The 17,024-nt window shown below is 35.6% G+C and overlaps 5 non-coding genes across 5 annotated transcripts; all 5 read left to right on the plus strand.

Annotated features, from left to right (window-relative positions):
* The first annotated feature begins 1,212 nt into the window (after positions 1–1,212).
* On the plus strand, positions 1,213–1,286 carry TRNAI-AAU (transfer RNA isoleucine (anticodon AAU)). Its single transcript has one exon. It is a non-coding gene; the product is annotated as a tRNA-Ile (tRNA).
* A 2,583-nt stretch (positions 1,287–3,869) lies between these two features.
* On the plus strand, positions 3,870–3,943 carry TRNAI-AAU (transfer RNA isoleucine (anticodon AAU)). The gene has a single exon. It is a non-coding gene; the product is annotated as a tRNA-Ile (tRNA).
* Positions 3,944–5,641: 1,698 nt separating this feature from the next.
* TRNAT-AGU (transfer RNA threonine (anticodon AGU)) lies at positions 5,642–5,715 on the plus strand. The gene has a single exon. It is a non-coding gene; the product is annotated as a tRNA-Thr (tRNA).
* Positions 5,716–14,485: 8,770 nt separating this feature from the next.
* On the plus strand, positions 14,486–14,559 carry TRNAI-AAU (transfer RNA isoleucine (anticodon AAU)). Its single transcript has one exon. It is a non-coding gene; the product is annotated as a tRNA-Ile (tRNA).
* Positions 14,560–15,376: 817 nt separating this feature from the next.
* On the plus strand, positions 15,377–15,450 carry TRNAI-AAU (transfer RNA isoleucine (anticodon AAU)). Its single transcript has one exon. It is a non-coding gene; the product is annotated as a tRNA-Ile (tRNA).
* The last annotated feature ends 1,574 nt before the right edge of the window (positions 15,451–17,024 follow it).

Below are 17,024 nucleotides of genomic sequence, written 5' to 3' on the forward strand. Positions count from 1 at the left end.
CTCCAGTTGAAAACTGATTTGAAACAGTTTCAAAATTAGTTTGGAGTAAAGAAACCACTGAAGTTGATGGGATTTATACAAAGTTTAAATATAGATAAGCTATCCTAAAACTTTGAACATTCAACTTTAAGGAAATTGAACAAAGTTAGGTCCCACCAAGATTTGAAATCAGATTACTGGATTTAAAGACCAAAGTGCTCACCATTACACCATGGAACCCATTATTATAGAGGTCTTCCTCTACTCAATATTGCTGATCTTTGAAATACTGAATGTTCTCCTGTTTTTGTTACATTTGGCATTTTTGAGTTTGCTGATGCTTTTATGTTTGGCCGGTTAGCTCAGTTGGTTAGAGTGTGGTGCTAATAACGCCAAGGTCTTGGGTTCTATCCCCATACGGGCCATGTGCTTTTTCTTGTTGTCCTACAAGAAATGCCAAGAAGGGATTTTATCCAGCGGCAAAGTGCATGAAGTGTGGGACGAATACACTGGCTACAGTTAGCAGCCCTTGAAATTTGCTAGAGAACATCATAGACACATACAAAACAGAGAGTTTTTAAATCCATGTTAGGAATAACAAAAATGTCATCCTTTGGCTGTTGCAGCATTTCTCTATATGGCATACATAGAAATATTTTTCTCAAAATATAGCAATATGGCAAATCTAAGAAATGCAAAGGCAAATTAATCAATCAGGACATTTATTTGGTGATTGAATCTACTATGGGGGACTAAGTTTTAAGAAGAGAAGAAGATCAGACCTTTACTCTCATTAGTGCACACTGAAGAAGCAAATTCTAAAAACCAGAATATCTAAAAACCATAGCACAAGTGATGGATCACTGCATTCTTATTGCAACTTTTCCTATTTCCAAATGTTTGACAAACATCTCTCCAGTTGAAAACTGATTTGAAACAGTTTCAAAATTAGTTTGGAGTAAAGAAACCACTGAAGTTGATGGGATTTATACAAAGTTTAAATATAGATAAGCTATCCTAAAATTCAACTTTAAGGAAATTGAACAAAGTTAGGTCCCACCAAGATTTGAAATCAGATTACTGGATTCAAAGTCCAAAGTGCTCACCATTACACCATGGAACCCATTATTAGAGAGTCTTCCTCTACTCAATATTGCTGATCTTTGAAATACTGAATGTTCTCCTGTTTTAGGTACATTTGGCATTTTTGTGTTTGCTGATGTGTTTATGTTTGGCCGGTTAGCTCAGTTGGTTAGAGCGTGGTGCTAATAACGCCAAGGTCATGTGTTCGATCCCCATATGGGCCATGTGCTTTTTCTTGTTGTCCTACAAGAAATGCCAAGAAGGGATATTATCCAGCGGCAAAGTGCATGAAGTGTGGGATGAATGCATTGGCTACAGTTAGCAGCCCTTGAAACTTGCTAGAGAACATCATAGACACATACAAAACAGAGAATTTTTAAATCCATGTTAGGAATAAACAAAAATGTCATCCTTTGGCTGATGCAGCATTTCTCTATATGGAAAACTTTTTCTCAAATATAGCAATATGGCAAATCTAAGAAATGCTAAGGCAAATTAATCAATCAGGACATTTATTTGGTGATTGAATCTACTATGGGGGACTAAGTTTTAAGAAGAGAAGAAGAACAGACCTTTACTCTCATTAGTGCAAACTGAAGAAGAAAATTCTTAAAACCAGAATATCTTAAAACCATAGCACAAGTGATGGATCACTGCATTCTTATTGCAACTTTTCCTATTTTCAAATGTTTGACAAACATCTCTCCAGTTGAAAACTGATTTGAAACAGTTTCAAAATTAGTTTGGAGTAAAGAAACCACTGAAGATGATGGGATTTATACAAAGTTTAAATATAGATAAGCTATCCTAAAACTATGAAAATTCAACTTTAAGGAAATTGAGCAAAGTTAGGTCCCACCAAGATTTGAAATCAGATTACTGGATTCAAAGTCCAAAGTGCTCACCATTACACCATGGAACCCATTATTAGAGAGTCTTCCTCTACTCAATATTGCTGATCTTTGAAATACTGAATGTTCTCCTGTTTTAGGTACATTTGGCATTTTTGTGTTTGCTGATGCTTTTATGATTGGCCGGTTAGCTAAGTTGGTTAGAGTGTGGTGCTAATAACGCCAAGGTCTTGGGTTCTATCCCTATACGGGCCATGTGCTTTTTCTTGTTGTCCTACAAGAAATGCCAAGAAGGAATTTTATCCAGCGGCAAAGTGCATGAAGTGTGGGACGAATACATTGGCTACAGTTAGCAGCCCTTGAAATTTGCTAGAGAACATCATAGACACATACAAAACAGAGAGTTTTTAAATCCATGTTAGGAATAAACAAAAATGTCATCCTTTGGCTGTTGAAGCATTTCTCTATATGGCATACATAGAAATATTTTTCTCAAAATATAGCAATATGGCAAATCTAAGAAATGCAAAGGCAAATTAATCAATCAGGACATTTATTTGGTGATTGAATCTACTATGGGGGACTAAGTTTTAAGAAGAGAAGAAGATCAGGCCTTTACTCTCATTAGTGCACACTGAAGAAGCAAATTCTAAAAACCAGAATATCTAAAAACCATAGCACAAGTGATGGATCACTGCATTCTTATTGCAACTTTTCCTATTTCCAAATGTTTGACAAACATCTCTCCAGTTGAAAACTGATTTGAAACAGTTTCAAAATTAGTTTGGAGTAAAGAAACCACTGAAGTTGATGGGATTTATACAAAGTTTAAATATAGATAAGCTATCCTAAAACTTTGAAAATTCAACTTTAAGGAAATTGAACAAAGTTAGGTCCCACCAAGATTTGAAATCAGATTACTGGATTTAAAGACCAAAGTGCTCACCATTACACCATGGAACCCATTATTATAGAGGTCTTCCTCTACTCAATATTGCTGATCTTTGAAATACTGAATGTTCTCCTGTTTTTGTTACATTTGGCATTTTTGAGTTTGCTGATGCTTTTATGTTTGGCCGGTTAGCTCAGTTGGTTAGAGTGTGGTGCTAATAACGCCAAGGTCTTGGGTTCTATCCCCATACGGGCCATGTGCTTTTTCTTGTTGTCCTACAAGAAATGCCAAGAAGGGATTTTATCCAGCGGCAAAGTGCATGAAGTGTGGGATGAATGCATTGGCTACAGTTAGCAGCCCTTGAAACTTGCTAGAGAACATCATAGACACATACAAAACAGAGAATTTTTAAATCCATGTTAGGAATAAACAAAAATTTCATCCTTTGGCTGATGCAGCATTTCTCTATATGGCATACATAGAAAACTTTTTCTCAAATATAGCAATATGGCAAATCTAAGAAATGCTAAGGCAAATTAATCAATCAGGACATTTATTTGGTGATTGAATCTACTATGGGGGACTAAGTTTTAAGAAGAGAAGAAGAACAGACCTTTACTCTCATTAGTGCACACTGAAGAAGAAAATTCTTAAAACCAGAATATCTTAAAACCATAGCACAAGTGATGGATCACTGCATTCTTATTGCAACTTTTCCTATTTTCAAATGTTTGACAAACATCTCTCCAGTTGAAAACTGATTTGAAACAGTTTCAAAATTAGTTTGGAGTAAAGAAACCACTGAAGATGATGGGATTTATACAAAGTTTAAATATAGATAAGCTATCCTAAAATTCAACTTTAAGGAAATTGAACAAAGATAGGTCCCACCAAGATTTGAAATCAGATTACTGGATTCAAAGTCCAAAGTGCTCACCATTACACCATGGAACCCATTATTAGAGAGTCTTCCTCTACTCAATATTGCTGATCTTTGAAATACTGAATGTTCTCCTGTTTTAGGAACATTTGGCATTTTTGAGTTTGCTGGTGCTTTTTTGTTTGGCCGGTTAGCTCAGTTGGTTAGAGCGTGGTGCTAATAACACCAAGGTCATGGGTTCAATCCCCATACGGGCCATGTGCTTATTCTTGTTGTCCTACAAGAAATGCCAAGAAGGGATTTTATCCAGCGGCAAAGTGCATGAAGTGTGGGATGAATGCATTGGCTACAGTTAGCAGCCCTTGAAACTTGCTAGAGAACATCATAGACACATACAAAACAGAGAATTTTTAAATCCATGTTAGGAATAAACAAAAATGTCATCCTTTGGCTGAGCAGCATTTCTCTATATGGCATACATAGAAAACTTTTTCTCAAATATAGCAATATGGCAAATCTAAGAAATGCTAAGGCAAATTAATCAATCAGGACATTTATTTGGTGATTGAATCTACTATGGGGGACTAAGTTTTAAGAAGAGAAGAAGATCAGACCTTTACTCTCATTAGTGCACACTGAAGAAGCAAATTCTAAAAACCAGAATATCTAAAAACCATAGCACAAGTGATGGATCACTGCATTCTTATTGCAACTTTTCCTATTTCCAAATGTTTGACAAACATCTCTCCAGTTGAAAACTGATTTGAAACAGCTTCAAAATTAGTTTGGAGTAAAAAAACCACTGAAGATGATGGGATTTATACAAAGTTTAAATATAGATAAGCTATCCTAAAATTCAACTTTAAGGAAATTGAACAAAGTTAGGTCCCACCAAGATTTGAAATCAGATTACTGGATTCAAAGTCCAAAGTGCTCACCATTACACCATGGAACCCATTATTAGAGAGTCTTCCTCTACTCAATATTGCTGATCTTTGAAATACTGAATGTTCTCCTGTTTTAGGTACATTTGGCATTTTTGTGTTTGCTGATGTGTTTATGTTTGGCCGGTTAGCTCAGTTGGTTAGAGCGTGGTGCTAATAATGCCAAGGTCATGTGTTCGATCCCCATATGGGCCATGTGCTTTTTCTTGGTGTCCTACAAGAAATGCCAAGAAGGGATATTATCCAGCGGCAAAGTGCATGAAGTCTGGGATGAATGCATTGGCTACAGTTAGCAGCCCTTGAAACTTGCTAGAGAACATCATAGACACATACAAAACAGAGAATTTTTAAATCCATGTTAGGAATAAACATAAATGTCATCCTTTGGCTGATGCAGCATTTCTCTATATGGCATACATAGAAAACTTTTTCTCAAATATAGCAATATGGCAAATCTAAGAAATGCTAAGGCAAATTAATCAATCAGGACATTTATTTGGTGATTGAATCTACTATGGGGGACTAAGTTTTAAGAAGAGAAGAAGAACAGACCTTTACTCTCATTAGTGCACACTGAAGAAGAAAATTCTTAAAACCAGAATATCTTAAAACCATAGCACAAGTGATGGATCACTGCATTCTTATTGCAACTTTTCCTATTTTCAAATGTTTGACAAACATCTCTCCAGTTGAAAACTGATTTGAAACAGTTTCAAAATTAGTTTGGAGTAAAGAAACCACTGAAGATGATGGGATTTATACAAAGTTTAAATATAGATAAGCTATCCTAAAACTATGAAATTTCAACTTTAAGGAAATTGAGCAAAGTTAGGTCCCACCAAGATTTGAAATCAGATTACTGGATTCAAAGTCCAAAGTGCTCACCATTACACCATGGAACCCATTATTAGAGAGTCTTCCTCTACTCAATATTGCTGATCTTTGAAATACTGAATGTTCTCCTGTTTTAGGTACATTTGGCATTTTTGTGTTTGCTGATGCTTTTATGATTGGCCGGTTAGCTCAGTTGGTTAGAGTGTGGTGCTAGTAACGCCAAGGTCTTGGGTTCTATCCCCATACGGGCCATGTGCTTTTTCTTGTTGTCCTACAAGAAATGCCAAGAAGGGATTTTATCCAGCGGCAAAGTGCATGAAGTGTGGGACGAATACATTGGCTACAGTTAGCAGCCCTTGAAATTTGCTAGAGAACATCATAGACACATACAAAACAGAGAGTTTTTAAATCCATGTTAGGAATAAACAAAAATGTCATCCTTTGGCTGTTGAAGCATTTCTCTATATGGCATACATAGAAATATTTTTCTCAAAATATAGCAATATGGCAAATCTAAGAAATGCAAAGGCAAATTAATCAATCAGGACATTTATTTGGTGATTGAATCTACTATGGGGGACTAAGTTTTAAGAAGAGAAGAAGATCAGACCTTTACTCTCATTAGTGCACACTGAAGAAGCAAATTCTAAAAACCAGAATATCTAAAAACCATAGCACAAGTGATGGATCACTGCATTCTTATTGCAACTTTTCCTATTTCCAAATGTTTGACAAACATCTCTCCAGTTGAAAACTGATTTGAAACAGTTTCAAAATTAGTTTGGAGTAAAGAAACCACTGAAGTTGATGGGATTTATACAAAGTTTAAATATAGATAAGCTATCCTAAAACTTTGAAAATTCAACTTTAAGGAAATTGAACAAAGTTAGGTCCCACCAAGATTTGAAATCAGATTACTGGATTCAAAGACCAAAGTGCTCACCATTACACCATGGAACCCATTATTATAGAGGTCATCCTCTACTCAATATTGCTGATCTTTGAAATACTGAATGTTCTCCTGTTTTTGTTACATTTGGCATTTTTGAGTTTGCTGATGCTTTTATGTTTGGCCGGTTAGCTCAGTTGGTTAGAGTGTGGTGCTAATAATGCCAAGGTCATGGGTTCAACACGGGCCATGTGCTTTTTCTTGTTGTCCTACAAGAAATGCCAAGAAGGGATTTTATCCAGCGGCAAAGTGCATGAAGTGTGGGATGAATGCATTGGCTACAGTTAGCAGCCCTTGAAACTTGCTAGAGAACATCATAGACACATACAAAACAGAGAATTTTTAAATCCATGTTAGGAATAAACAAAAATGTCATCCTTTGGCTGATGCAGCATTTCTCTATATGGCATACATAGAAAACTTTTTCTCAAATATAGCAATATGGCAAATCTAAGAAATGTTAAGGCAAATTAATCAATCAGGACATTTATTTGGTGATTGAATCTACTATGGGGGGTAAGTTTTAAGAAGAGAAGAAGAACAGACCTTTACTCTCATTAGTGCACACTGAAGAAGAAAATTCTTAAAACCAGAATATCTTAAAACCATAGCACAAGTGATGGATCACTGCATTCTTATTGCAACTTTTCCTATTTCCAAATGTTTGACAAACATCTCTCCAGTTGAAAACTGATTTGAAACAGCTTCAAAATTAGTTTGGAGTAAAAAAACCACTGAAGATGATGGGATTTATACAAAGTTTAAATATAGATAAGCTATCCTAAAATTCAACTTTAAGGAAATTGAACAAAGTTAGGTCCCACCAAGATTTGAAATCAGATTACTGGATTCAAAGTCCAAAGTGCTCACCATTACACCATGGAACCCATTATTAGAGAGTCTTCCTCTACTCAATATTGCTGATCTTTGAAATACTGAATGTTCTCCTGTTTTAGGTACATTTGGCATTTTTGTGTTTGCTGATGCTTTTATGATTGGCTGGTTAGCTCAGTTGGTTAGAGTGTGGTGCAAATAACGCCAAGGTCATGGGTTCTATCCCCATACGGGCCATGTGCTTTTTCTTGTTGTCCTACAAGAAATGCCAAGAAGGGATTTTATCCAGCGGCAAAGTGCATGAAGTGTGGGATGAATACATTGGCTACAGTTAGCAGCCCTTGAAATTTGCTAGAGAACATCATAGACACATACAAAACAGAGAGTTTTTAAATCCTTGTTAGGAATAAACAAAAATGTCATCCTTTGGCTGTTGCAGCATTTCTCTATATGGCATACATAGAAATATTTTTCTCAAAATATAGCAATATGGCAAATCTAAGAAATGCTAAGGCAAATTAATCAATCAGGACATTTATTTGGTGATTGAATCTACTATGGGGGACTAAGTTTTAAGAAGAGAAGAAGAACAGACCTTTACTCTCATTAGTGCACACTGAAGAAGAAAATTCTTAAAACCAGAATATCTTAAAACCATAGCACAAGTGATGGATCACTGCATTCTTATTGCAACTTTTCCTATTTTCAAATGTTTGACAAACATCTCTCCAGTTGAAAACTGATTTGAAACAGTTTCAAAATTAGTTTGGAGTAAAGAAACCACTGAAGATGATGGGATTTATACAAAGTTTAAATATAGATAAGCTATCCTAAAACTATGAAAATTCAACTTTAAGGAAATTGAGCAAAGTTAGGTCCCACCAAGATTTGAAATCAGATTACTGGATTCAAAGTCCAAAGTGCTCACCATTACACCATGGAACCCATTATTAGAGAGTCTTCCTCTACTCAATATTGCTGATCTTTGAAATACTGAATGTTCTCCTGTTTTAGGTACATTTGGCATTTTTGTGTTTGCTGATGCTTATATGATTGGCCGGTTAGCTCAGTTGGTTAGAGTGTGGTGCTAATAACGCCAAGGTCTTGGGTTCTATCCCCATACGGGCCATGTGCTTTTTCTTGTTGTCCTACAAGAAATGCCAAGAAGGGATTTTATCCAGCGGCAAAGTGCATGAAGTGTGGGATGAATACATTGGCTACAGTTAGCAGCCCTTGAAACTTGCTAGAGAACATCATAGACACATACAAAACAGAGAGTTTTTAAATCCATGTTAGGAATAAACAAAAATGTCATCCTTTGGCTGTTGAAGCATTTCTCTATATGGCATACATAGAAATATTTTTCTCAAAATATAGCAATATGGCAAATCTAAGAAATGCAAAGGCAAATTAATCAATCAGGACATTTATTTGGTGATTGAATCTACTATGGGGGACTAAGTTTTAAGAAGAGAAGAAGATCAGACCTTTACTCTCATTAGTGCACACTGAAGAAGCAAATTCTAAAAACCAGAATATCTAAAAACCATAGCACAAGTGATGGATCACTGCATTCTTATTGCAACTTTTCCTATTTCCAAATGTTTGACAAACATCTCTCCAGTTGAAAACTGATTTGAAACAGTTTCAAAATTAGTTTGGAGTAAAGAAACCACTGAAGTTGATGGGATTAATACAAAGTTTAAATATAGATAAGCTATCCTAAAACTTTGAAAATTCAACTTTAAGGAAATTGAACAAAGTTAGGTCCCACCAAGATTTGAAATCAGATTACTGGATTCAAAGACCAAAGTGCTCACCATTACACCATGGAACCCATTATTATACAGGTCTTCCTCTACTCAATATTGCTGATCTTTGAAATACTGAATGTTCTCCTGTTTTTGTTACATTTGGCATTTTTGAGTTTGCTGATGCTTTTATGTTTGGCCGGTTAGCTCAGTTGGTTAGAGTGTGGTGCTAATAATGCCAAGGTCATGGGTTCAATACGGGCCATGTGCTTTTTCTTGTTGTCCTACAAGAAATGCCAAGAAGGGATTTTATCCATTGGCAAAGTGCATGAAGTGTGGGATGAATGCATTGGCTACAGTTAGCAGCCCTTGAAACTTGCTAGAGAACATCATAGACACATACAAAACAGAGAATTTTTAAATCCATGTTAGGAATAAACAAAAATGTCATCCTTTGGCTGATGCAGCATTTCTCTATATGGCATACATAGAAAACTTTTTATCAAATATAGCAATATGGCAAATCTAAGAAATGCTAAGGCAAATTAATCAATCAGGACATTTATTTGGTGATTGAATCTACTATGGGGGACTAAATTTTAAGAAGAGAAGAAGAACAGACCTTTACTCTCATTAGTGCACACTGAAGAAGAAAATTCTTAAAACCAGAATATCTTAAAACCATAGCACAAGTGATGGATCACTGCATTCTTATTGCAACTTTTCCTATTTTCAAATGTTTGACAAACATCTCTCCAGTTGAAAACTGATTTGAAACAGTTTCAAAATTAGTTTGGATTAAAGAAACCACTGAAGATGATGGGATTTATACAAAGTTTAAATATAGATAAGCTATCCTAAAATTCAACTTTAAGGAAATTGAACAAAGATAGGTCCCACCAAGATTTGAAATCAGATTACTGGATTCAAAGTCCAAAGTGCTCACCATTACACCATGGAACCCATTATTAGAGAGTCTTCCTCTACTCAATATTGCTGATCTTTGAAATACTGAATGTTCTCCTGTTTTAGGAACATTTGGCATTTTTGAGTTTGCTGGTGCTTTTATGTTTGGCCGGTTAGCTCAGTTGGTTAGAGCGTGGTGCTAATAACACCAAGGTCATGGGTTCTATCCCCATACGGGCCATGTGCTTTTTCTTGTTGTCCTACAAGAAATGCCAAGAAGGGATTTTATCCAGCGGCAAAGTGCATGAAGTGTGGGATGAATGCATTGGCTACAGTTAGCAGCCCTTGAAACTTGCTAGAGAACATCATAGACACATACAAAACAGAGAATTTTTAAATCCATGTTAGGAATAAACAAAAATGTCATCCTTTGGCTGATGCAGCATTTCTCTATATGGCATACATAGAAAACTTTTTCTCAAATATAGCAATATGGCAAATCTAAGAAATGCTAAGGCAAATTAATCAATCAGGACATTTATTTGGTGATTGAATCTAATATGGGGGACTAAGTTTTAAGAAGAGAAGAAGATCAGACCTTTACTCTCATTAGTGCACACTGAAGAAGCAAATTCTAAAAACCAGAATATCTAAAAACCATAGCACAAGTGATGGATCACTGCATTCTTATTGCAACTTTTCCTATTTCCAAATGTTTGACAAACATCTCTCCAGTTGAAAACTGATTTGAAACAGTTTCAAAATTAGTTTGGAGTAAATAAACCACTGAAGTTGATGGGATTTATACAAAGTTTAAATATAGATAAGCTATCCTAAAATTCAACTTTAAGGAAATTGAACAAAGTTAGGTCCCACCAAGATTTGAAATCAGATTACTTGATTCAAAGTCCAAAGTGCTTACCATTACACCATGGAACCCATTATTAGAGAATCTTCCTCTACTCAATATTGCTGATCTTTGAAATACTGAATGTTTTCCTGTTTTAGGTACATTTGGCATTTATGTGTTTGCTGATGCTTTTATTTTTGGCCGGTTAGCTCAGTTGGTTAGAGCATAGTGCTAATAACGCCAAGGTCATGTGTTTGATCCCCATACTGGCCATGGGCTTTTTCTTGTTGTCCTACAAGAAATGCCAAGAAGGGATTTTATCCAGCGGCAAAGTGCATGAAGTCTGGGATGAATGCATTGGCTACAGTTAGCAGCCCTTGAAACTTGCTAGAGAACATCATAGACACATACAAAACAGAGAATTTTTAAATCCATGTTAGGAATAAACAAAAATGTCATCCTTTGGCTGATGCAGCATTTCTCTATATGGCATACATAGAAAACTTTTTCTCAAATATAGCAATATGGCAAATCTAAGAAATGCTAAGGCAAATTAATCAATCAGGACATTTATTTGGTGATTGAATCTACTATGGGGGCTAAGTTTTAAGAAGAGAAGAAGAACAGACCTTTACTCTCATTAGTGCACACTGAAGAAGAAAATTCTTAAAACCAGAATATCTTAAAACCATAGCACAAGTGATGGTATCACTGCATTCTTATTGCAACTTTTCCTATTTCCAAATGTTTGACAAACATCTCTCCAGTTGAAAACTGATTTGAAACAGCTTCAAAATTAGTTTGGAGTAAAAAAACCACTGAAGATGATGGGATTTATACAAAGTTTAAATATAGATAAGCTATCCTAAAATTCAACTTTAAGGAAATTGAACAAAGTTAGGTCCCACCAAGAATTGAAATCAGATTACTGGATTCAAAGTCCAAAGTGCTCACCATTACACCATGGAACCCATTATTAGAGAGTCTTCCTCTACTCAATATTGCTGATCTTTGAAATACTGAATGTTCTCCTGTTTTAGGTACATTTGGCATTTTTGTGTTTGCTGATGCTTTTATGTTTGGCCGGTTAGCTCAGTTGGTTAGAGTGTGGTGCTAATAATGCCAAGGTCATGGGTTCAATACGGGCCATGTGCTTTTTCTTGTTGTCCTACAAGAAATGCCAAGAAGGGATTTTATCCAGCGGCAAAGTGCATGAAGTGTGGGACGAATACATTGGCTACAGTTAGCAGCCCTTGAAATTTGCTAGAGAACATCATAGACACATACAAAACAGAGAGTTTTTAAATCCATGTTAGGAATAACAAAAATGTCATCTTTTGGCTGTTGCAGCATTTCTCTATATGGCATACATAGAAATATTTTTCTCAAAATATAGCAATATGGCAAATCTAAGAAATGCAAAGGCAAATTAATCAATCAGGACATTTATTTGGTGATTGAATCTACTATGGGGGACTAAGTTTTAAGAAGAGAAGAAGATCAGACCTTTACTCTCACTAGTGCACACTGAAGAAGCAAATTCTAAAAACCAGAATATCTAAAAACCATAGCACAAGTGATGGATCACTGCATTCTTATTGCAACTTTTCCTATTTCCAAATGTTTGACAAACATCTCTCCAGTTGAAAACTGATTTGAAACAGTTTCAAAATTAGTTTGGAGTAAAGAAACCACTGAAGTTGATGGGATTTATACAAAGTTTAAATATAGATAAGCTATCCTAAAACTTTGAAAATTCAACTTTAAGGAAATTGAACAAAGTTAGGTCCCACCAAGATTTGAAATCAGATTACTGGATTCAAAGTCCAAACTGCTCACCATTACACCATGGAACCCATTATTAGAGAGTCTTCCTCTACTCAATATTGCTGATCTTTGAAATACTGAATGTTCTCCTGTTTTAGGTACATTTGGCATTTTTGTGTTTGCTGATGCTTTTATGTTTGGCCGGTTAGCTCAGTTGGTTAGAGTGTGGTGCTAATAATGCCAAGGTCATGGGTTCAATACGGGCCATGTGCTTTTTCTTGTTGTCCTACAAGAAATGCCAAGAAGGGATTTTATCCAGCGGCAAAGTGCATGAAGTGTGGGACGAATACATTGGCTACAGTTAGCAGCCCTTGAAATTTGCTAGAGAACATCATAGACACATACAAAACAGAGAGTTTTTAAATCCATGTTAGGAATAACAAAAATGTCATCTTTTGGCTGTTGCAGCATTTCTCTATATGGCATACATAGAAATATTTTTCTCAAAATATAGCAATATGGCAAATCTAAGAAATGCAAAGGCAAATTAATCAATCAGGACATTTATTTGGTGATTGAATCTACTATGGGGGACTAAGTTTTAAGAAGAGAAGAAGATCAGACCTTTACTCTCACTAGTGCACACTGAAGAAGCAAATTCTAAAAACCAGAATATCTAAAAACCATAGCACAAGTGATGGATCACTGCATTCTTATTGCAACTTTTCCTATTTCCAAATGTTTGACAAACATCTCTCCAGTTGAAAACTGATTTGAAACAGTTTCAAAATTAGTTTGGAGTAAAGAAACCACTGAAGTTGATGGGATTTATACAAAGTTTAAATATAGATAAGCTATCCTAAAACTTTGAAAATTCAACTTTAAGGAAATTGAACAAAGTTAGGTCCCACCAAGATTTGAAATCAGATTACTTGATTCAAAGTCCAAAGTGCTTACCATTACACCATGGAACCCATTATTAGAGAATCTTCCTCTACTCAATATTGCTGATCTTTGAAATACTGAATGTTTTCCTGTTTTAGGTACATTTGGCATTTTTGTGTTTGCTGATGCTTTTATGTTTGGCCGGTTAGCTCAGTTGGTTAGAGCATAGTGCTAATAACGCCAAGGTCATGTGTTCGATCCCCATACTGGCCATGGGCTTTTTCTTGTTGTCCTACAAGAAATGCCAAGAAGTGATTTTATCCAGCGGCAAAGTGCATGAAGTCTGGGATGAATGCATTGGCTACAGTTAGCAGCCCTTGAAACTTGCTAGAGAACATCATAGACACATACAAAACAGAGAATTTTTAAATCCATGTTAGGAATAAACAAAAATGTCATCCTTTGGCTGATGCAGCATTTCTCTATATGGCATACATAGAAACCTTTTTCTCAAATATAGCAATATGGCAAATCTAAGAAATGCTAAGGCAAATTAATCAATCAGGACATTTATTTGGTGATTGAATCTACTATGGGGGCTAAGTTTTAAGAAGAGAAGAAGAACAGACCTTTACTCTCATTAGTGCACACTGAAGAAGAAAATTCTTAAAACCAGAATATCTTAAAACCATAGCACAAGTGATGGATCACTGCATTCTTATTGCAACTTTTCCTATTTTCAAATGTTTGACAAACATCTCTCCAGTTGAAAACTGATTTGAAACAGTTTCAAAATTAGTTTGGAGTAAAAAAACCACTGAAGATGATGGGATTTATACAAAGTTTAAATATAGATAAGCTATCCTAAAATTCAACTTTAAGGAAATTGAACAAAGTTAGGTCCCACCAAGATTTGAAATCAGATTACTGGATTCAAAGTCCAAAGTGCTCACCATTACACCATGGAACCCATTATTAGAGAGTCTTCCTCTACTCAATATTGCTGATCTTTGAAATACTGAATGTTCTCCTGTTTTAGGTACATTTGGCATTTTTGAGTTTGCTGGTGCTTTTATGTTTGGCCGGTTAGCTCAGTTGGTTAGAGCGTGGTGCTAATAACACCAAGGTCATGGGTTTGATCCCCATACGGGCCATGTGCTTTTTCTTGTTGTCCTACAAGAAATGCCAAGAAGGGATTTTATCCAGCGGCAAAGTGCATGAAGTCTGGGATGAATGCATTGGCTACAGTTGGCAGCCCTTGAAACTTGCTAGAGAACATCATAGACACATACAAAACAGAGAATTTTTAAATCCATGTTAGGAATAAACAAAAATGTCATCCTTTGGCTGATGCAGCATTTCTCTATATGGCATACATAGAAAACTTTTTCTCAAATATAGCAATATGGCAAATCTAAGAAATGCTAAGGCAAATTAATCAATCAGGACATTTATTTGGTGATTGAATCTACTATGGGGGACTAAGTTTTAAGAAGAGAAGAAGAACAGACCTTTACTCTCATTAGTGCATACTGAAGAAGAAAATTCTTAAAACCAGAATATCTTAAAACCATAGCACAAGTGATGGATCACTGCATTCTTATTGCAACTTTTCCTATTTTCAAATGTTTGACAAACATCTCTCCAGTTGAAAACTGATTTGAAACAGTTTCAAAATTAGTTTGGAGTAAAGAAACCACTGAAGATGATGGGATTTATACAAAGTTTAAATATAGATAAGCTATCCTAAAACTATGAAAATTCAACTTTAAGGAAATTGAGCAAAGTTAGGTCCCACCAAGATTTGAAATCAGATTACTGGATTCAAAGTCCAAAGTGCTCACCATTACACCATGGAACCCATTATTAGAGAGTCTTCCTCTACTCAATATTGCTGATCTTTGAAATACTGAATGTTCTCCTGTTTTAGGTACATTTGGCATTTTTGTGTTTGCTGATGCTTTTATGATTGGCCGGTTAGCTCAGTTGGTTAGAGCGTGGTGCTAATAACACCAAGGTCATGGGTTTGATCCCCATACGGGCCATGTGCTTTTTCTTGTTGTCCTACAAGAAATGCCAAGAAGGGATTTTATCCAGCGGCAAAGTGCATGAAGTCTGGGATGAATGCATTGGCTACAGTTAGCAGCCCTTGAAACTTGCTAGAGAACATCATAGACACATACAAAACAGAGAATTTTTAAATCCATGTTAGGAATAAACAAAAATGTCATCCTTTGGCTGTTGCAGCATGGCATACATAGAACACTTTTTCTCAAATATAGCAATATGGCAAATCTAAGAAATGCTAAGGCAAATTAATCAATCAGGACATTTATTTGGTGATTGAATCTACTATGGGGGACTAAGTTTTAAGAAGAGAAGAAGAACAGACCTTTACTCTCATTAGTGCATACTGAAGAAGAAAATTCTTAAAACCAGAATATCTTAAAACCATAGCACAAGTGATGGATCACTGCATTCTTATTGCAACTTTTCCTATTTCCAAATGTTTGACAAACATCTCTCCAGTTGAAAACTGATTTGAAACAGCTTCAAAATTAGTTTGGAGTAAAGAAACCACTGAAGATGATGGGATTTATACAAAGTTTAAATATAGATAAGCTATCCTAAGATTCAACTTTAAGGAAATTGAACAAAGATAGGTCCCACCAAGATTTGAAATCAGATTACTGGATTCAAAGTCCAAAGTGCTCACCATTACATCATGGAACCCATTATTAGAGAGTCTTCCTCTACTCAATATTGCTGATCTTTGAAATACTGAATGTTCTCCTGTTTTAGGTACATTTGGCATTTTTGAGTTTGCTGATGCTTTTATGTTTGGCCGGTTAGCTCAGTTGGTTAGAGCATGGTGCTAATAATGCCAAGGTCATTTGTTCGATCCCCATACGGGCCATGTGCTTTTTCTTGTTGTCCTACAAGAAATGCCAAGAAGGGATTTTATCCAGTGGCAAAGTGCATGAAGTGTGGGATGAATGCATTGGCTACAGTTAGCAGCCCTTGAAACTTGCTAGAGAACATCATAGACACATACAAAACAGAGAATTTTTAAATCCAAGATAGGAATAAACAAAAATGTCATCCTATGGCTGATGCAGCATTTCCCTATATGGCATACATAGAAAACTTTTTCTCAAATATAGCAATATGGCAAATCTAAGAAATGCTAAGGCAAATTAATCAATCAGGACATTTATTGGGTGATTGAATCTACTGGAGACTAAGTTTTAAGAAGAGAAAAAGACCAGACCTTTAGTCTCATTAGTGCACACTGAAGAAGCAAATTCTAAAAAAGAGAATATCTAAAAACCATAGCACAAGTGATGGATCACTGCATTCTTATTGCAACTTTTCCTATTTCCAAATGTTTGACAAACATCTCTCCAGTTGAAAACTGATTTGAAACAGTTTCAAAATTAGTTTGGAGTAAAGAAACCACTGAAGTTGATGGGATTTATACAAAGTTTAAATATAGATAAGCTATCCTAAAACTTTGAAAATTCATCTTTAAGGAAATTGAACAAAGTTAGGTCCCACCAAGATTTGAAATCAGATTACTGGATTCAAAGTCCAAAGTGCTCACCATTACACCATGGAA

This window comes from Taudactylus pleione, unplaced genomic scaffold (assembly GCF_031769625.1).
Source record: "Taudactylus pleione unplaced genomic scaffold, aTauple2 ptg000085l, whole genome shotgun sequence".
Classification (NCBI taxonomy): Eukaryota; Metazoa; Chordata; class Amphibia; order Anura; family Myobatrachidae; genus Taudactylus; species Taudactylus pleione.